The sequence below is a fragment of the Mus musculus genome, chromosome 9, assembly GCF_000001635.26.
Source record: "Mus musculus strain C57BL/6J chromosome 9, GRCm38.p6 C57BL/6J".
Taxonomy (NCBI): domain Eukaryota; kingdom Metazoa; phylum Chordata; class Mammalia; order Rodentia; family Muridae; genus Mus; species Mus musculus.
Genome location: NC_000075.6, coordinates 61109390 through 61130893, shown reverse-complemented (window position 1 = coordinate 61130893; position 21504 = coordinate 61109390). Strand labels below are relative to the sequence as shown.

Here is a 21504-nt window from a genome sequence, read left to right as displayed (position 1 = left end):
TGGGCTCTGTGACCTGGATGGTAGAATGTGGGAGGCCCCAGGCAGCAGCTAGAGGAGCAGGGACATCCATGCAGCCCTCTGCCTGTCTGAGGGGCCCTCTCCTCCTGCAGAGACCCCAGGATACAGAGCAGAAAGCAAGATGACCCAGGAAGTGCTCCAGGGTCTCCTTAGTCCCTGCTGCTGTTTTCAGGCCACCAGCAGCCACTCTGCAGGGAAGTCCTCCCCTAGGGGAGGAGGGCCTGGTGGTTAAGGAAGGGTCTTCCCACCCCACCCCCAGCATTCTGCAGCAGCTCAGGGCTGCAAAGGTAGCCTACCCCCAATGCATTAGCTTGTCTTCGCCTGGGAAATTACTTCAGCCCGGCATCATTTTTTATGTGCCTGTTCAATAAAATAATTATTGATGGCCTCATCCATTTAAGTCACAATCAAAATAGCAGCCGGGATGGGGCGGTCTTGTATTATATCATCCAAGTGAGAACCATTTTCTATCAATTCACAAATACATTCACATTTAAGTGAAAAATTATGCTATCTGGGATCAAATATATCAGAGGCTGGGAGCCAGGAGGGAGGGAGCTAGGGTCTGAGGGCATCTTCATTATTCAGTAGGAGAGCGTGTGGGAGAAGGGAGCGAGCATCTGAGGGGCTCTCTGCCTGCCAGTGAGCTCCGTGGAGGAAGAGCAGGGTCTTCTCCACTGGATTCCACTCGGAGCCAGAGGGGAAAGCCACTGGCTTTTCCAAGGAAGAAAAATGGAACCATAGTGAATTAGACAAATGTGTCTAAAGCTCCCCCTCCCCGGGTATTGGCAATCATGTGCGGATCATTCAGCAAGTATCTTGTGTGTCCAAGATGGCCAGACAGCGGGAGGTGGATCAGAGCAAAGGCAGAGAGGAGGAACAAAGAAAGGAAAGACAAGAGAGTGGGTGAGAACACTGTCCATTCGGCCTAGCTGTGAGCAGGCACCACCCAGGCTGCCCTGGCTCCTCTAAGAAGCCACTAAGGCATATCTTGATAAGCACCTCCTCTGTCCGAGCGAGGGTATGAGACTCAGAGAGGGAGATTCAGTTTCCCAAATGTGCACAGCTTGTCAGGGAGCAAAGCCAGGCTTGACCTCAGATCTGTGTCCTGAAGATGCCTTTCTGTGTAGCCCTTGGTAGACACTGGGGTAGGGTGCGCTGAGAGGGGACACTACCAGAGTTATTCTGTTGGTTATTGTGTTTTGTTTTGTTTTGTTTCGTTTTGTCTGTGGTTTGGAGAGGAGCAGGCTTGTTCTGATTCGTTTTAAGGAAGAACCTTAATTTGATTGAATTGGGAAGAAATGAACCTGCTGCTGGCTGGATTGAGCAAGTGGTATGGCGCTGGCTAGACATAGGCCTTTTAGGGCAGATTGGTTTCTTTCTTACCTACAGAGCTTTTTTCAGAGCCCCACCTACTTCAGGGTGGCCCAAGACAAGGTTCTGTCTTTGTTCTCACCTTGTTCCACTTCCTGGAGCAGTGTCCCCCATCCCCACCCTCACATCCCTCCCACCCCCCTCCCCGACCTGATGGGTGGGTCTCTCTCACTGGTATGCCGATGGCAAGCCTGGCCTGAACTCTAATTAGAGGTTACAGTGTTGGAGACCAGAGCACAGAGGCCCGCAGAGGATTTGAAAGGTCCAGATATCATCGCCACCCTTTGTCACTTCCTGTGAAGCCATCATCAGGTCTGCTCAGAGTCCACTGAAGCCTGAGGTAAAGGGTTCCCATGGTAGGGGAAACACTGGGAAGAGGCAACTCCCACACCACAGCACCTGCCTGGTATTTGACCTTTCCTTGCTTCTTTTAATTAACAGGCGTCCTTTCATTGGCATGAAGTTACCTGTCAAGGCATCTCACTGGCAAGGTTAATCTTGGAAAATCCTGACCTCATGCACACACATCATGTCTCCCCTTGGCCCTTGATACCTGTCTTTTGCACTAAGAAGACTGTCAGTAACTCAATCCAGATCATCCAGACACAGCCAGCAAGATGGCCTGGTGGGTAAAAGCACTTATGGAGGAAGCTGCGTTCCATGCCCAGAGCCCATGTGAAACTATGAAAGCAAGGTGAAGCGTTGTAGTTCACAACTTTAACTCCAGCACTCAAGAGGCAGATCTTGGTTAGTTTAAGACCAGCCTGGTCTACATAGTGCATCCAGGACAGTCAGAGCTACAAAGAGAATCTGTTTCCAAGAAACAAAACAAGACAAAAAGAAGAAAGAATGAGTGAATGAATGAATGAGTGAAAGAGTGAATGAGTGAATGAATGAATGCTAAACACAATGGCATGTTCTTTTAATCTCAGTAGCTCTAGCCTGGAGTATGCAGAGAAGAAACTGCAAGAGTGACCAACTCAGATCTCCAAACACAGTGACATTCTCTCTTGATGGAGATAGTACTTTAATATATGAGCTAGGGACAGGAAAAGGCAGTCATCTGCCCATCCACCCACGACATAGCAGAATTAGGGCTCATATTCTTTGCCTCAGAGGCAGAGCAGGATGAGCACAGGAGCAAGAGGGTGGACCTGGGGGCAAGGGCAGGTGTAGGGGCAGGTGCAAGGGCAGATGCAAGGACAGGTACAGAGACAGGTGCAGAGACAGGTGTAAGGGCAGGTGCAAGGGTGGGTGCAGAGACAGGTGCAAGGGCAGGTGCAAGGGCAGGTGTAAGGGCAGGTATAAGGGCAAGTACAAGGGTGTCAGAGGCCTTGTTTAGTAGTGGCCATAGTCCTCGGGTATCTTTTGTTTGTTTGTATCTTGCTTTTAAGACATAGCTCATACCTTTAATCCTAGCACTTGGGAGACAGAGGCAGGCCATCTCTATGACTTCTAGGCCAGCCTGGTCTACATTGTGAGTTCCAAGACTGCCAGGGCTATGTAGAGAGACCATGTTAAAAATATTTTAATGCAGATAGTCTTACTTTACAGTGCAGGGTCATCTGGAAACCTACATCTGCCTCCGGAATATCTAGGATTACAGGTGTGCCGCCACATTCTGCTGACTGTTCTGTTTTTATCAATTACACACAACTTATATATTGTACAACCAACCTTCCAAAAGGGTATAATACAAGGAATAGTTGAGGGATCCTGTGACCATTACAAAGTCCATTTAAAAACATTTCAGGTTTGGGGGAGGGTCCTGCTGCCTACAAGCACTTGCTGTACGGTTGTGAAGACCTGATTTCAAATCTCCATAACCTACGTTGAAGTGGCTAAATGTATTGTCTCCTGCATAGGCCTATAATCCCAGCATCCTCAGGGAGCTCAGGGCCCAGCTAGCCTGGCAAGTAAGACACCCTGTCTCAAGAAAAGTGTAATTCGAAGTAAACAAGCAAAAATATATTTACAGTGGAAAGCTATTGAGGGAAATATCCACTGTCATCCTCTGGCCCTGAATACATATGTATACACCACAAACACACACACATCATATGCATGCACACACACACACACACACACACACACACACACACACACTCAAAGCATTGCACAGGTTCTACCAGGCTGCCATTGTCAGAACAGACAGCTGGGAACATGGGTAGAGGAATCACAAACAGATGTCTGAATACGCGATGCTTCACCCAGCATGTGGTATTGTGTGGCCCTTGTCTAACCATCAACATGCATGGAACACTTCTTTGGAATGCCACCAAGGCTGTGTGCACTGTAGGAGTCTTCTTTTCACCACAGGAAGAAGAGAGAAAATTTAAAAAAAAGGTGACTGGAGTCACTTAGGAAGGTGAGCACCTCTTCCTTCCCACCACTTCAGCATACTTTATCTGAAAAAAGAATTCTCTGAGGGGTTGTGCTTTTCCTTTCTTTCCTCTCCTCTCTTACTTTGGAGACAGGATCTCAAAATGTGCCCCACGCTGGCCTCGCTGTCTTCTCAGGTGCTGGTATTACAGGTAGGCACTGTCAGACCAGCTAGCTGTGTGTGTGTGTGTGTGTGTGTGTGTGTGTGTGTGTGTGTGTGTGGTGCATCTGGGTGCACATTCAGGTGAATTCAGCTGTTCACACCCACAACATGGGTGTGGAGGTCAAAGATTAATGTCAAGGGGTATGTGAGTGTCTGTCTGTGTGTGTGTCTGTGTGTGTGTGTGTGTGTGTGTGTGTGTGCCACAGCACACATGTTGAAGTCAGGACAAAATTCAAGTTAGCCCTCATCTTCCACCTTGTATAAGACAGGGTCTGTGTCTTGCACACCCCAGGCTACCTGGCCCACAGTGTTCCTGGGGATTCTCCTGTCTCTGCTCCCATCTCACCAGAGGAGCTGGGATTACAGACAATCGTGTGCTACTCTGTCCAGCTTCGAGTGGATTCTAGGGACCTGAGCTCAGGTTTTTACATTTGGGTGTCTGTACTTACAGAGCCATCTCCCCAACTCCTGATCCAGCATTCTGTTATTTTCTTTATTAACCTGCAACACAAGCTATGTCAGGGAAGAAGCCTTCATAGAGCAAGCCTGACTATAGGTGCACTGAGCTGTCTGTCCCTTAGCCCCAGGAGAGGGAGGCTGTTCCCTACTGTTACCTGGCAGAAGGCTAAAGGTTCCCACCCAGTCCTGCTGTGGTGGCAGGGGATCCTTGACCAGTCAGTCATCACCATCTGTGACAGCCTCTGCAGCCACCCAGACTACCTTGTAGGCCACAGTGGCTCTCCTCTGCCTACCTCCTGCCTAACAGAGCCTTTGAGATGCCCCATAAAACTACAGGGTTCCTACAACTGCAGAGAAGCTACCCTCAGAGCACATATGCATTACATCATCTAACTTCCACTGTTGTATAGTAAAGCAGTCGTTAGAGACAGTTAGAGACAGATGTGGCAGAGACCACCTGGCCCAGGGACCTCCGAGGCAGGCAGTCAAGCCACACTGGGACACAGAGTCACACTTCCTTCCTTCTTCCATAGGAGAACCTGCGAGAGTTCTCACAGCTGGTCGGAGAGGGCAGTGTCCCAGCTTACAGAGACGTGGTGGAGCACAGTACAGTGGCTCAGGTTGGCAGCAGGAGTGAGAAACAGCTCTCTGGGAGGTTCTCAGGGGGCCGGGATGGAACGAGCTTGAGCAGTAGTACCCACTCCTTGGGCAGGGTTCCAAGACCCTACTGGATGCCACCCCTAGAGCCATCAAGTCCTGGCTTGCTATAGGCTGCCTGTCTCCTTTGGATGCTCTCCGCCCTGCTGAGCTCATTTTAGAGCTCACAGGGCTCTCCTCCGGGCTCTATCTGCATGCTCAGGGGATCAGCCTGGCCCTTGTCCACAGGCAGCCATATCTGTACCCTCTCACACCCCCATTTATGGAAACATTTGGGGTCTTGGTTAATCAAAGAAAACTCGACATCTTAATCTATCAGGGCAGAAAGAATGGATCTGTGCCCTGGATCTGACCTTCTAGACATAATTCCATCTGTGAATGCGAAGCTGCCCAGTGGAGCCAAGGACTGTCTTCCCCATGCTGGCAACTCCTGGAGACTTAAGGGCCTGAGAGGGAAGGAGACCTACCCAATGCCACACAGTTACTCAGAGGATAAATGAGGGCTGGAGCTCAATCCTGAGCCCCTTAGGCAGGGCTTGCTACTGTCCTTGAGGTGGGAGACTCTGGAAATCACCTGTCCATCAGGCCCATAAGAGGCAGCCCTTCTGGTCAGAGATAAGGCTTCTGTTGAAATCTAGACCAGAGGGCTAGGACTACTTGGGGTGATCATGACATTTGCCAGGTCATAATGCTCTCCACAGAGCCACAGAGATGACTATAAAGTCCTTTCCCACCACAAGCAAATGCCCTCAGAAGATGGACCAAATGCCAGGATAGTTTGAGTGGCAGAAAGTAGCAGGGTGGTAGGGAGGGGGAGGGCTAACAGTGTGGACACAGTCATTGGAATCTGGGGGAGGCTGGTGCTCCATAGATATCTCAAGTTATCCTTCATAGCTTGAGATATCTTAGTTGGTTTCTGCCCTGACCAGACAAGCCTGTCTAGTCACTGTAGTCTGGGTCCACTGAGAGACCCTATCTTTAAAAAAAATAAAAACAAAAATAGGAAAGCAATTGAGGAAGATGCCTGATAGTTGTCTATGGCCTCCACACCTATGGCTGTGCTCATGTGAGCACACACACACACACACAGAGAGAGAGAGAGAGAGAGAGAGAGAGAGAACTACCAGGTCCCTTGACCAGCTTCCCCTGGGTCATGGTGTTCTAGGATCCAACAGAGATGCCAATTCAGGTTCTTAATACTCCTCAAATGTCCACAGTGGGAATAACCCAACGGATTCGGCAGAGCTGACCTGCAGCCCCAGAAATGCTTCCTGAAGCGGAGAGGTGCTGAGGGGGCACCGGGAAAGCATGCAAACAGAGAGATTAAATAAATAGTTTACACAGTGCTCTGTTAGAGCTCTAAATCAGCCAGCCTGCAGCCCTGCTAGAGGCCTCTGACTCCAGAACACAGCCCTGCTGTGTAAAGGGTGCTCCATCAACTGACTGTGAGGGAGGAGTAGAGTCTGAGGAAGGAAAGGCCCCAAGAAGAGCCCTAGACAGGGGTCCTTTGGAAATCACTCCATTCTACTCCCAACTTCCCAAGGGAGGTTGGAAAGGGGAGGAGTTTGGCCTTAAGAGAGCTGGGCAGGCAAGTGGTCCAAAATAGGGAAAGTGGGTGACGTTGATGTCTTCTCCATCCGCAGCTGGAGGGGATGAGGGGAATCCAGCATGAAGACAAGGGGGCACCTGCCTGTTCATCAACTGGGTGAGTGTCAGGCCTCACTTCCCAGGCAGGGATCAGGCTTCTGTAAGATGGATCCTGGGTAGAGCCCCACCCTACCCCACACTGCCCTGTCCCCCGGCAGCCCCAGAGCCTCTGGGACTGCCCTGTGGGACTGACACATGCTTTAGTGACATGCTCTTCACAAAATGTTAATTCAGGTCTATATTGATGGAAAGAAGAAAATCCCCATGCTTGCAGGAGTCGTGTCTCAGCAGAGGGAGTTTCCAGTAGAAAGCAAGCTGGCACACACTTGCAGTCCCAGCACCTTAGAGATGGAAGAGAGTCAGAATTTACAGTCAGCCTGGGCTGCATAAGACCCTGTCTCCAAACACACAAAATTACTATGTCTTAAACATGTAAGAAAAAAGGTTGTGTGGCTCCACACCACCTACTAGCTGAGTCCACTCACACAGGCTTTCTTCTACATCTTCTGCCTAGATTCACTGGCAAACCCTGGCAGGGGTGTCCAACCTCTGAGCTCCAAGTACAAAGTCCATGTTTCAGAATCAGGTTAGCAAGTTACAAAAGCAAATTGTAAACATGATGGGTTAAGTATCATAATTTTATGTTGAGCTGCATTCAGAGATTTCCCAGGGTGCATATGGCTAATGGGCTACAGGTTGCATATGCCTACTGGAGCTTTGAAGGTTGACCAGTTGTCCCAGCCCCAGTACATACATACATACATACATACATACATACATACATACATACATACATATATATATATATATACACACATATTCTCTCTCCTCTCTTCTTCTTCTTCTTCTTCTTCTTCTTCTTCTTCTTCTTCTTCTTCTTCTTCTTCTTCTTCTTCTTCTTCCTCTCTCTCTCTCTCTCTCTCTCTCTCTCTCTCTCTCTCTCTCTCTCTCTCTCTCTCTGATCATGATGATATCAGCTTCACCTTCCTTCTTTCCTCCCTGCTCTGCTCTCTGCCCCTTGGTCTACCCAGCTGCTCTATCTGCAGGAGCTGAACTGCTCCTGCTAGACTCATGCTTGCCCCCTTGTCTGATGTTTGTCAGACTGAGTGAGCTTGGTTTCCTGAAGCTAGGCTACCATTTGATTCAGCCCAGTGATTGCTTGTGTCACTAGACAGCACTCCCATCTCCCTGATCCTCAACTTTCAAAAACTTCCATCTCTTCAGTACTTCTTACCAGCCAGTCTTGGGACTGGGCTGAGCCTCCAGGAGCCTCAGCTCATTGACAGTCCCGACAGCCCTCTTGAGTAGGTATTGCTTTTATAATTCCTTTCTCCCAAAGGGGACAGAGCCCAGCTAATACGCTTGGAATGTTCTGCCTAGCCTCTAGGCTCAGGATTTTGCCCCATCGCTAGTTCCTGAATCTCCTCTCCTTGGGAACATCTGCCTTCCATTGCTTCCTAGCAAATAAATCCCCCAAATGTGTCACCAGTAATAGTGAACACACAATTGGTTCCTAGGAGTGTTTGTACTTCTAGGCTTAGGTGGTTTGTTCATTGAGGGAGAATTTCAGGCAAGCATAGGACAGCAAAGGGATTTTTTTTCCCTGGGAGAATAGAGGCTTCCCAGAGTCCCCCTGGGCACTCCTAGCTGGTGAGGCCCATTCTTTGTTCACTAGCACAGGATAAACAGAGTTGGGACATCTGAGTACCATAGGGCATTCTCTGCTTCTACTCCCACATTTCCTTCCTGGTCCCTGGGCTACACCTTGCCCCCCATCATCTCCTCTTGCTCCCAGCAGAGCCTTGAAGACAGTGCCTAATACCAGAAACAGGCTGGGCCTTGCTGGGTGAGGTAGGGGCTACCAATTGCTAGTCAGGCTGCAGTCCCCACAGATCCTGCGTGGCTCACTTCCCACTTCCACATCTAGCTGCAGAAAACACAGCAGGTACACACATCCTCACAGCATACCCCAGGGCTGAAGAAGCCTTCCCATGGCCAAGGGCCTCAGCAGTCCTGTCTCTGTCCTCAGGTCCTAAGAGATGAATAAATTCAGAACTAGGCTAAGCCAGCAGCAGCAGTGGGGGCCTGGGGAGCCCACCCATCTGAAAAGAGACCTAGAGACCTAGGGGTTCTTGTTGACTGGTGCAACTCTGTTGCCGGGATGGCAACAGAGCACAGGGTGGTCTTGATAGTCTAGTTAACAAAGGCTTTAGAATCTTCTAGAGTCACCGGTAAGATGGGGAGCTTAGAGCAATGGGTGCAGAGTGCAGGTGATTGGGAGGAGAGAGAAAGGGACATAAGAAAGAAGGGAGGGAGTCAGGAAGGAAAGCAAGAAGAGAAAGGCAGGAAGATGTAAAGGAAGGAGAGAAGTGAGAGGCAGGAATGAGAGGAAGGAGAAAGGGAGAAAGGAGATGGAGTGGAGGGAGAAGGGAAAAGAGAAAGAACAGGGAGGGAATTAAGAAAGAGGAAGATAGGATGGAGGAGGGAGGAAGAGAAGGAAAAGTGGGGAGGAAGGAGGCTCTCCAGCTTTTTTCAAGCCTCCCCACTCCTCCCTCTTTCAAGCAAAACATTATGCCCCTTAAAAACACATGCACAGATTTTCATACATGCATGCATGCACATGTGCGCACGGGCATGCACACACACACACACACACACACACACACACACACACACACACACACATATACACACACCCTCTGCCTTTCTCCTTTTCCTCTCTGAACAAGAGCTTTGGAACACTAGATGGCTGATCCGAAAATAACTGTTTTGCCCCTAGACAGAGGCGTTTTTTTTTCCACAGGAGAAGCTGGGATATTTTGAAAGCTGCCCCTGAGGCAGAAAGTTGTGCACAAGGCACTAATTGCCAGCACTCCCAAGGGCAACTGCCTGGCAGGCAAGGCAGGAGGCAAGCAGGAGGAGGCAGGGCCTCCGAGGTCCTGGGGGAGTCTACCTCCAGCAAACACGTTCAGCCAGCCCGAGATAAAACCCAGAAGCAGGGGCAATCTTACATAACCAGAGCGGACCGAACATTTTCAGCAAATTACCCCTGTGATGAGTTCTGCCATAAAATCGCCTCGCAAGTGAATTTAGTTTTTCTTCCCTGCGTGCCCAATCAATTAGCACATGAGTAATACCAAGCCCATTAGGACAAACTGATGCCGGGGGAGTTATGTCATCTGCTCTAGAAATGATTGCTTAATATGCCAGTTGGGGGCTGGGCGTGGTGGTGCATGCCTTTAATCTCAGCACTCAAGAGGCAGAGGCGGGCAGATCTTTGTGAGCTTGAGGCCAGCCTGGTCTACATATTAAGTTCCAAGATAATCAGGGTGACATGGTAAAACCCCTGTCTCAAAACAACAGAATAGTTGACTCTGAGAAGCTCTCAACCACACACCATCTTTCCAGGATCAATACCGACAGTCCATCTCCAACCAGAATGCTGCGGGACAGAGCAAGCAACAGAGCCAGTGTGTGAAACCCTGCCTGCTGAACAGCCCCAAATACCAAGGCCCACCTCCACAGGCTTCCTCACCTTTCCTGATCATTGTTTTCCATGGCTGGCCTCCAAAGCCAATAGAAGCCTAAAGGAAAACTGTGTGGAGACAGGCAGGAGAGTTGGAAGTGTTCTCCCTGGGTATTGTGGGAATTCACATCCAGGAAAGAAAAGGAAAGGTGTGGGAGATGTTTCCTTGCCCTCGTCCTGGTAGCTGCAGTGTGTGTGTGTGTGTGTGTGTGTGTGTGTGTGTGTGTGAGAGAGAGAGAGAGAGAGAGAGAGAGAGAGAGAGAGAGAGAGCACGTGGGCAAGAACTTGCATCCCTGAGTATCTGTTCATGCACAGTTGAATAGGGCCAGCAGGCAGGCTGGAGTGTGTGTGTGTGTGTGTAGACACAGGGACACAGATGCTAGTGTACTTTTAGGTCCTCATGAATGCATGCCTGCACACATATGTTTTCCTAGGCTCCTATGACTCTGGAACCCTCCAAGAGTGACTGGTCTTTTTTTTTTTCCCTGTCATATCCATTTACTCCATGATGCTCTGAACCAAGGAGTTCCATCATGAAAGCTAATCGAGTATTCGCCAAGCTAATGAGGAACGGTTGAGCCATACACAGGTGAGCCTCTTAAGCAGGGAAGAGACCTACTTTTGGTTCTGGAGTTGACCCTTGCTTGGTTCTGGCCCTGGTCTGCCCACCAGAAAAGCAAACCCCTTAATTCCCCTGTGCCACAGTTGCTTCATCTGGCAAATGGAGGCAGAAACATGCCCCAGTAGACTGGACTGAGGGGTTGTATGCAGCAAGCACCTGATACAATGCTAAGAGATGGCTTCTTTAGAGGAACTAAGAACTATGCATATATACCTGCATGTAGGTATGTGCTCACAGGATCTCCCAGGGCTTTACACAGGTGAAAGAGAACCTGAGCATGACCAACATGAATGGCCAAAGGTGACAAAGGTCAAATTAGCTGTTACTATGGTAGGTCAGGACCAAGGCCGAAGTCCACACCTAAGTTCCATTACCAACTAGCCAGGTTAACATGGAACCTCATGGCTTTCCCCACTCTCTGTGCCAGGCCCCATCTCTATAGCTATCTCATGTCTTGAGAAGAAAACAATTTCTACCCAGGGCTCCCATCTAATTAGAGAGAACTAGAGAGACTTGGCACTGAACCCCGCTGAGAACTTCTGTCCAGCGACTGACACAAACTGTCTCTATCTCTTGATACTTCCTTCCTGAGAGGAACAGTCACTTACAAGGTCACATGGGCAGCTGTTGTCCAAGCTGTTGTGCAAGCTGTTGCCTCCAGAGCCTGGAGGGCAACCCCTCTGCAATCCTTCCTCAAGCCACTGAAGGTGTGTGAGAACAGGATGCTGTAGGACTGGGAGAAGCCATCCTGGAGCAAAAGTGGGTGTGTCTAAACCCGGGAACTCTTATCCTGAGATTGGCAGGAGTAGGATCACTCCCCTGTGTGCCCTGGACCTGCATGTCCTTGCACATGTAGTCCTATGACCCCTGTCTTTGCCCAACCAGAGGAAGCCATGTAGCCAGTAGCTAGGTTAAAACTTCCTTATAAGGTCATGCCAGCAACACCTCCTCATGTAAATGAGGCATCCTCAACACCCTGGCCCTGGCCAATGATGTACACTCACCCCATAGCCCCTACTCACCCATCAAGGGATTAAATAGCCCAGTGTTCCTCCCCAGTGAATGGAAGCAGTTCTTTGAAGCTGCTCCTTGCCTGCGCACTCACCGCTGACCAAGAGCCTGCCTGCACCCACCCGCTCCGTTTAAACTGCCCTCCCTCCTGTCCAGCCTGGGACGAAATGAGCCCGGCTACTCCAAGGAAGACTCGGATACAGGGTGGCAAAGATGGAGTCTGCATTGTGTGCCGAGTACTATCAAATAAATGGAAATGAGTACACAGGGGCTTCAAGGAGAGGTGGGCAAGGGAGTCCAGCATGCTGGTGGCACCTGCGAGCTGCAGCTGGGTACTACTTTGCCCATGTTTGCATCAGACAGGGTGATGTCCTTCTCCTGAAGAGTGACTCAGACTCACCAAAAAAACTCTTATATTTTTGATTTCCAGTTGCCTAATGTCTTCCTGATTTTGAGTCTTAACCACAGGAAAGACAATGTCATTCATTAGCAACTTATGCACATAATGATCTCAGGCCTTCAGCCGAATGAGAGACCCCATTGACAGCATTGACCCCATTGACACCACTTGCCTTGTGAGCATGAGCCTTGGAAGTATGCCCCGGCTTCAGTGCGGAAGACAGAAGGGCTGAGTTCTAGGTCCCACTTTGCCCTGAGGTTTTATGAGCCACTAAACTCCCACCTTGATTTCCTCAACTCCAGGGCAGGCACATTGCCAGCCAGCTTAACCATAACACAGAATTCTCCAAGAGAAGAACCATCTCTTAGCCAGAGGCGCAGCCGAGCAGAGCTAGCATGAACCTGTAGAGCTTAAAGGGGCTGGAGAAATGGTTCAGTGGTTAAAACGGTTCCTGCTCTTCCAGAAAACCCAAATTCAGTTCCTAGCACTTGCATTGGGCAGCTCACAACCACCTAGGATTCTAGCTCTGGAAAGTCTAACTCTCTCTTCTCACCTTGAGGGCACTACACTTATGAGCACACACACACCCCCCCCCACACACACACACTCACACACACACATACAGGTAACTTAAAAATAAAATAAATGTATAAAAAGAACCTTAAGAGGAGAAACAAATCTTTATTTTGTTAAAGCATTTCATCATCATCGTTATCATCATCATTATTATTGTTATTATTACTATTATATTACAATATTGAGGTTCTGAACACAGGGCCTCATGTACACTAGGCAAGTATTCTATTATTGAGCTACATACTCAGTCTCTTGAGTCTTAACTCTGATCAGCAACCTGCTCACTTCTACGTCTTGAAGAAGCCATTTCCCGAACCTTCCTCTCCAGCAAAAGATAACACCTGTCCTAGGGCCCTGGAATTAAAGAAGCAAGAGAGGTTTACTCAGGGATTCTCCCTCCTTTCCTGGAGACATACTGAAGGTGATGTGCCCCTGGTGGTGGGAAGGATACAGGGTTTTCAGGTAGACAGCCTTCAGGATGGGCCCTACCTACAGTCTTCACCCACTGAGCACCCTGACTTTTGTAAGTGAAAGAAGGTTGGGGTGACTTCCAAGGGTCATTCACATGAGACATAGCTGCTTTAGTTCCAGTTCTCTGGATCAGTGGTTGTGGGAGAGAAGCTAGTCACCATGTAGTGACAATAGTCAAGCTGTCTGGAGAGTATGCTTTATGAACTGAGTCCTTCTGCCAAAGCCAGCACCAATTGCCAGCTGTGTAAACGCCATCTTAGGTAAATCCTAAGGTTCGGTCAAGCCTCAGAGAATAGAAGCCTGCGTGACACCTGGACCCGAAACACTTGGAACAGCTCAGCTACTTTTGACGGGCACCATGCTGAGTGACTCACAGCTTCAGCTTTGTGGACCAGTTTTAACACAGGTCACTGAAGAAAGTACTGTATGTGCCACACAGGTAGGCGCAGTGTCATGCCCACATGTGGCCGGCACACAGCTGCCTCCAATAATCACAATGGTGGGAAGTCTGTGGGTGATGAGTTCTGCCTTACTGGTTCTTTGTGCTTGTTTTTGCTGGTGAGAGTTGAGCTCAGGGCTATGTGCATGGTAAGCCAATGCTCTGACACTGGCACATATCTCTAGCCCTTAACTATTGCTTTAAGCTGCTATGCTTTAGGGATAAATTGTTATACAGCGATAGGTGACCTTAGCAGATGCAAACTCTGCCCTTTCAAAGCTGCTTTTAGAGCAGCGATTCTCAACCTGTGGGTCCCAATCACGTTTTTTTTGGGGGGGGGTCCCATAAATCAGACATCCTGCATATCAGATATTTACATTATAATTCATAACATTATCAACATTATAGTTATGAAGAAGCAACAAAATAACTTTACAGCTGGAGGGGGGGTGTCACCACAATATGAGAAACAGTATTAAAGGGTCGCAGCATTTAGGAGGGTTGAGAGCCACTGTTTCAGAAGAAATGAGAACGTGGGCAGATGGCCATGACAGGGAGGTGTAGTCAGAAACTAGTGTCCCCTAGCTTTCTGCAGGAAGCAGATCATCTCTGTTGTCACTGCTTGCAGAGACCTGGGAGGTGAGTAAGGGTCCTGAAAGCAGACTCCATGGGAAGGGCTGTGCTTACGCTTGGGTGGTGTGATTCCCAGGGTCTGTGGCAAGCAAGAATGAGTTAGAGTGCTTGCTCACTTCTGATGGGCACAGCATAACACCGGACCCTGGGTGGACTGGCACACAGATTTACAAAGACCCAGGGCTCCTGCTTTACTGTGCTTTTTAAGAGGAGGAAATGGGCTCTTTTGCTCTCCTAACGGCCCCGGCTGCTCTCTGATTTTCACAGGTAATGGGGCAGGAAATTGCCCACAGTGAATGAGCGAGACCTGTTACCTGTGGGTGGAAATGGGTAATGAGAATTTAAACCCAGGCACATCACCGGATCACATTAGGGAGCCAGCTAGCAAAAATGATTAGGAGGGTTTTAATATGCGCCGATTGGATGGATATCCATCCCTGCAGCGACCTCAGGCTCATTAGCCTAGCGTCCTGCACAGGCAATCAGTCATTTGTGCTTGCGCAGTGGCCTCCATCCCAGAACTCTCGAGGGGCGCCCAGGATCTGGATATGGGGGAAAAAACCTATACTATTTGGCATGGTGCACTCAGTTGTCCTTAAGTATGATTCAGATGACCTGCCAGACCTGTCCTTCCGACCGGTCTAACCTTCCCACCTCTCTGAGCAAATGAGCCTAGGGCTAAGCCACCATTGTTATACCTGCCCATTTCTCTTTCTTGACTATTAGGAGTTGGTGCACCCTCATGGATAAAGCACTGGACCCACAGTCAGAGCTTGAGGGCCCTGTAGCTGGCCCACTGCCTGCGAACAGGTTCCCTAGGCATGTCTCTTCCAAGACCTCTTGTCTGGGCAAATTCTCTTCTGGTTGTTGGTTGTTCACCACCTGTGAAATGTCCCCACATGTCCCAGAGTGAGCTCCTTTGTGTTGTCAGCTTGACAAAAATCTGGAATCACCTGGGAGCCAGACCTCTTAGTATGTCTATGGGAGAAGATTGTGATTGTGTTGAAGTGGGAAGATCACCCACTGTGGGTGGCGTCATCCCCTGGCTAGGATCCTGGGCTGTGCAATAGGGCAGCAGTATATTCATCTCTCTCTGCTTCCTGTTGGAAATGTGGTGTGACCAGCTGCTTCCAGCTTCCTCCAGCTTGATGTCATCCTTGACCTATGAGCATAAACCCATTCTTAAGTTGCTTTGTCAGAATATTTTCTCTGCAATGGTAACTCACCATCTTCTCCATTTGTGTTCATTTGGGGGCTTTCTTTCTTACATCTCCCCAGTCAATGATAGTATCTTCTTTCTGAAAATACTCAATCCAAGATTTTCTTTTTAAAGCAAAGAAAAATGAGAAGGCAAAAGGAAGTCTGGGATAGAGGCTGGAGAGAGGACTCCAGTTGGTAACGTGCTTTCTGTGCAAGCATGAAGACCTCAGTTCGATCCCCAGAACCCATGTTTTTAAAAAGTCTGCTGTGATGGTATGGATTTCTAATCGCCGAGCTCGAGAAGCAGAGGCAGGCAGATCCCTGGGGTTCTACTCCTACTCTGAGTTAATGGCTCAGAGAACAAGCCAATGCTTCCAAGGAACAGCCTAGGTTGTCCCGTAGTCTCTAATGCATGTATATGCAAATGCATACACACACCAGAGGAGGAGGAAGAGGAGGAGGAGAAGGAAGAGGAGGAGGAGAAAGAGGGAAGGTCTTGATGTATGTCCACCCCTGATCCCTGTCTTACATTTCCTACCCACTGTCTCTTTATTCACTTTCTTAGACTCTGCTTTCCATACCTCATCTTTCTGTTTCCAAATCACCAGGGGCTCTACTAAGCATCAAAGTTCTTCATAAAACCCCAGCCTGGCAGCCTAACCTCTGAGCTAACCTCCAACACATAGCCTCAGCTGTGGCTGCCACCAACCCTCCTGTCCCCTCCTGTCTGTTTTGAACAATTCCTGTGTCCCCTCCACCACCACCCCAGCTTCCTGTACTACCCCCCCTCGGGGGTCCTGCAGGCCCTTGTTCAGTTGTCCTCCTGAGACATTAACCCTGCTTTATACCCGTCCCTTCTTGTGTTGAGAGCCACTTCTCATTTCATTCGTTTTCCAGCACCTTCATGGAGACTTGAAGCACTGTCACCCTTTCAGTGCTGGAGCCTGCCTAGTTCTGTTAACTAAACAGCTAAGGTTCCTTTTCATCTGGTGACTCAAGGCAGGGTCTCTACCCTACAGGTCTTCCTCGAGAAGCATTCTAGTAACTTTGAATTCATAGATTTTAGAAGTAAGAAGAGCTCAGGGGTCCCTGTCTAGATTCTCCAGATGAAGAGCCAGGCTGTGTCCTCCCAACATATTCACAAGGCCTGACCAGAGGCGGCAAGCAACACCTGCTGCTTTCTGGAGCACAAACAGTCCAAACAAAACTCATCCTAAAACGTCGTTAGCTGCAGGCATAAGCACAGCTGGACTTGGATCATTTGCCATTGGCCTTTGGACACGGCGTTTAACCTACATTTGGGTGTTCATGTAATGTCTTGCTCTTGCTCCTGTCTGTCTCTGGTTTAGTTTTGTCTGCAGAGCTTCAGTGGCTCCAGTGGCTCCAGGCTTAGACAAGAAGGGCAAACGAATAGTAGCTTACACCTGACCCCAGAGCCCAACAAATCTATGCTCCCCAGCAATGCCCACTTTTAAGAGAGGGCACAGTGAGACCATTGAACTGAACCATTCTTTGGATAGAAAAAGCAGTTCAGTGGAGGAACAAATTACCTAGCCTGCCTTGAGAATAGAGAACAGACGCTTGGAGCAAAGGCAAGGAGATTTTCCATGGTAGCAAGGTGAGGGATCTTGGCTGATGCAGATTGTTTACATTAACCGGGAACTAGATACCCTGGCAGGATGCAATTGACCATTGGGGCATATAAGGGAAGTAATGCTTTTCTTGGTAAACAGAAGTCCACCTTAAGAGATGCCCAATGAATGTTGACTTTGGGCTCCATTACCCAATAGCAATTGTGTTTACCTGGTCAGAGTCCTGTGTAGGACACTGTCACCAGCATTATCATTTTGGGGGTTCACTTTCACTTCTCACGGACCTCCTCCCCCTATTGCCCTCCCCTCCTCTGTTGCCCTTGGCCAGCCAGCTCAGATCCTGCCTGTTTACAGTTTACAGTTTAGTTAGGGAAAACTCAGGCTGTTTGGCCTCTTCCTCCACAAGCTGGTTGAGGCTGGGGTCCCTTCCAACAGGATATCCATAGAGAGCCCAGGGTTGAGATCCAGTAGGGACTACAACCTTCTGGAAGACCTCAAGATGATGGGGAAGCCACAGAGGGCAGCATACCTGGGCACATCCCTCCCCAAAAGACAGCTTCCTGGCCCCAGCTCCATCACTATTAAGCAGCCTCCAGACTTCCATACCAAGGCCCTTCTTGTCCCTGCTCCTGCCCCTACTAGTTCTGCTGTGTATCTTCAGTGCCTCCTGTGGGGATAGAAGATGCCCTGTTTGCAGATACGAGGGGGACACAAATCTGTGAACAGGGACCAAGAGGAGGGTCTAGGCGTATTGAAACCTAGAAGTGCTTTCCTGGGGGAGGGGGTCCCAGCACATCCCCGAGCTGCTTTCAGGCTGGCGGCTGGGAGCTCGGCACACTAGCTCCAAGGGTCTTTATTCTGATTAAAATGGCTGTCCATGACTAATGCATGGTGTGAAAGGCACTGGATACAGTCTGAAACAGCGCCCAACTTCCAGAAACACGAAAGGCTATCAATTATTGATCCTCAGGCCTGAGACGTTGCTCCATGGGAAGGAGCAGCCCCGGGATCATATTCTATGCGCAGCTCCCAAACCCTCCAGAAACACTGACTACTCTGTGGGATGGACCAGAGCAGGAGGCAAGCTCGGCAGTGCCCGCAAGGGTCTACTTCCCGTGCCCCTCGCAAGAGTTAGATCCCTAGCTAGAGACCTGTCTAAAGCCAAATTATCGTTTTTATTTTTTTAACAGAATTGTCATTGACTAAAAGGAGCACCCACCAAGCAGCTACCCAACCTTCCTAATGGAAGCACCTCATTAAATTTCCATTGTAACTCCGCCCAGGTTTTGAGATCAAGAAAAACTGGGTGCTGGAAAGGGAGCAGACACCACCCTGTCCTTATTTATGACGCAGAGTGTTTTATGTATACGAGAAGCCAGCCATAATTTGCTTATAAATAATTGACTTCTCCTAGATTGAAATCTCTAGCGGGGCTCCGGGTGTATTCGCAAGCCGGCGCTTCTGCCCACGAAGTGCATTAGGCCCTTTCAAACCTGTCTTACCTCAGCCCCCAACGCACGAAGAGTGATTTCCCCCCCTTCATCCCCTGTAATAACCTTCAACTAACCTTTAAACTGGAGTGAATAATTTAAATCTTATTTTCATATCAATGGAGGAGTCAAGCCAAGCAATTATCTTTTATCTGTGTACTCTGTCGTCAGGGCGGCGGGCATAATCAAGTTTTCCCCAGCGAGCCAGATGAGAGAGAGGACTAAGGAAGTGAGAGATGTTATCTGAAGACATTAACGCAACAATGAATTATTCAATAATGAGTACAAGATCTGTCATAACACACAGGCGCAACCACACACACACACACACACACACACACAGGCTCTACATCTGCCGAGTGTTCCAGGCAGACTAGGGCTGGCAGCCTGGGGGAGGGGTGGCAGTTAGGGGTCTGGGCTAAGCATGACAAATCGGCTGATGATCTGCTCAATTAGGGCAGAGAGCAGGTGTGCCTGTCAGGAGGGTGCGTGGGGCAGGAGGGCTGTGTGGTGGGCCAAACAACACAGAGAGGGAAAGACTTATCGTTCATGTAACAGTCATTTAGAGTCGCTCGGTCTATGATTTTTTTTTTCAAAAGGGGTGGGCCAGCAAGGAGGGAGAAGGAAAGAATTTTTTTTTTAGAAAAAAATAATAATAATAAAAAGCAAGGGAAGGTTGAAATTCCCCACAGTGCTCATTAAAATTCTACTGCATGCGATTCTTCCCTGGGTCCCCCTGGACTGCCCGTGATCATTTTTATTAATTCATAAAATATCGCACCAGAGATTGAGGCTGATGATTAGTGGAGCCGACAGAGGGGCTGCTGTGGTTTCTATCGGATCTCAGCGAGTGAAATCCACCCTCCTACTGTTTCTTGGGCAGCCAAGCTGGGCTGGGAGGGACAGACCAAGGGACCCATGTGTCTAGCTGCTTGTCACAGGCTGTCTCCCTGGCTTTGGCAGATACGTCCTGGCCCTGTCTCTCAGTTCTGGGGAAAGCCCTCCTTGAGGCAGGTTGTCCCTTAACCTTCCTGGGACATGCGCTGTGTGGCAACCTGGAGAAGCAGACAGAGGTGTTCGAATGAGCTCACCTGGCTGGGAAGGTGCCGGAACTTTGAACCAGGACTCCAGGACACGTCCAGACTCTTCTGGGATCGCCCATGTTGCCATCTCTTCCTCTTCCCAGAAATCTAGTGGGTGGCTGTGGACCAATTCCATCTCAAGCTACCTGTGTCACTGCTGCCAGGCGCAGGTGAAGAAAGAAAGCTGTCAGGGTCTCCAGGCCTGCCAGGTGGGTGGGTCCTAGAGAAAGAGGTTGCAGAGACAAAGTCTTTGTTCAGTTGATGGCCTTGTCCTCACAGAACTGCTGTGCTTCTTCTGTCTACCCCCTCCTCTCTCCCTCCTTCCCTTCTTTCCTCCTTCTGTCTCCCTCTGTCTCTCTACTTCTGTCTCTGTGTCTGTCTGACTGTCTGTCTGACTGTCTGTCTGTCTGTCTGTCTGTCTGTCTGTCTGTCTGTCTGTGAAGGTGCACCTATGAATACAAGCAGGAATGCCAGAAAGCCAGAGGATACCATTAGACATTTCCTGTAGGACGTATGGCCGACCTGATTGAGACAGGGTATCTTGGCTTTACTAATAGGCAAAAATGGTCTGACCAGCAAGTTCCAGGACTGCTCCTGTCCCCAGGACTGGGCTTACAAGCATGTGCAGCCATGCCTGCCCGTTACGTGGGTGCTGGGGATGGAAGTGAGTCCTTATGCGTATGCAGCAGGCACTGGACCGGCTGCACCATCTCCCTGGCCCAACTTCCTTTGAGGTTCTGCTGTTCCTCTCCCTTTTCACTGCCCGTGTGTGTGTGTGTGTGTGTGTGTGTGTGTGTGTGTGTGTGTGTGTGTCTGCATTTGTCCATAGCACAAGGCCAGAAAATCTTTCACACAAAAATAATCCTCAAGGCTCCACCCCAGAGATTCAGATCTCACTGGTCTGGGCTGAGACATGGACATACTTTTAGCCAGAGATGTTCAAGTGCTTTGAATGCTGTGAAATGTTCAGGTCTGACTGTACTGAAACCATAGTGTCCCCCTCCCCTTCATACATCCAGCCAGCAATGAAAGGGGGCGGTGCTGGGGGTGTGGCTCAGCTGGGAGAGCTGTTGCTTGAAGCCCTGGGTCCTATCCAAATCAGCATACCTGTAAAACACATCTGCATTCTCAGCTTTCGGGAGGTGAAGGATGTTCAGGGTCATCCTGGGCTACATAGGAAGTTTAAGGCTAGCCTGGGCTAGGTGAAACTTACCCTTTCAACAAAAGGTAGAATGGATTATTTTAAAATATTCATGATTCTGTTTATTTACATGTGGGCACAGATTTCAGTGTAATTCCATAAATCAATGAAATACTTGAGTTTTTTTTTCCTTTAGAAAATAGCAACACTGCGTACAATCTGGAAAGATAACTATGTGCTAAACTCAGACTCTTCTCTTCTCAGCTCACGTGGACACCAGGCTTGCTCCACATGCATTTTGCATTGAGTGTTATTTGTATAGCTGCTACTGGGATCATTTGAGAACTCCAAGCTCCCAAATCTAAAGGCAGCAGACAAAGGCGGTTTTCATCCTGTAAGTTGGTTTTTTAAGAAAAGGCCTTGCTTCTCCTGAGAAAGTCATTTAATTTTAGACTTATTGACAGTGTGGGTTATAAAACTGACAGGGAAACTCAGAGCCAAACTGGCTGCTTCTCCCAATAAGGCTGTACTGTATACAGTATAGGTAGCCACCTTCACCTCCCTTTTTTTTACCTTAGGGTACAAGTACATAAGTATGTATGAAGAAAATGAAGATACAAG

The 21504-nt window shown here is 49.0% G+C and overlaps 2 long non-coding RNA genes across 7 annotated transcripts in view; one reads left to right on the top strand and one right to left on the bottom strand.

Annotated features, from left to right (window-relative positions):
- Window positions 1-4845: 4845 nt before the first annotated feature.
- On the top strand, window positions 4846-21272 carry Gm33914. 3 transcript variants are annotated; one of them, XR_379507.3, is made up of 5 exons: window positions 4846-5016; window positions 6697-6758; window positions 10750-10815; window positions 19624-19951; window positions 21148-21272. It is a non-coding gene; the product is annotated as a predicted gene, 33914 (long non-coding RNA). The 3 variants fall into 3 exon arrangements; XR_870811.3 differs by lacking the exon at window positions 4846-5016 and adding an exon at window positions 6180-6337; XR_379508.3 differs by lacking the exon at window positions 19624-19951.
- Gm34004 overlaps window positions 14189-21504 on the bottom strand; it is a 34813-nt gene continuing 27497 nt past the window's right edge. For 3 of the 4 annotated variants that reach the window (XR_003948177.1, XR_870813.1, XR_379510.1), the window contains 2 exons: window positions 19752-19962; window positions 14189-15540 (listed from right to left, as the gene is read on the bottom strand). This is a non-coding gene — a long non-coding RNA (predicted gene, 34004). Of the gene's footprint in view, window positions 15541-16663; window positions 18882-19751; window positions 19963-21504 lie in introns of those variants that run through there. The other variant, XR_379509.4, reaches the window with a different exon arrangement.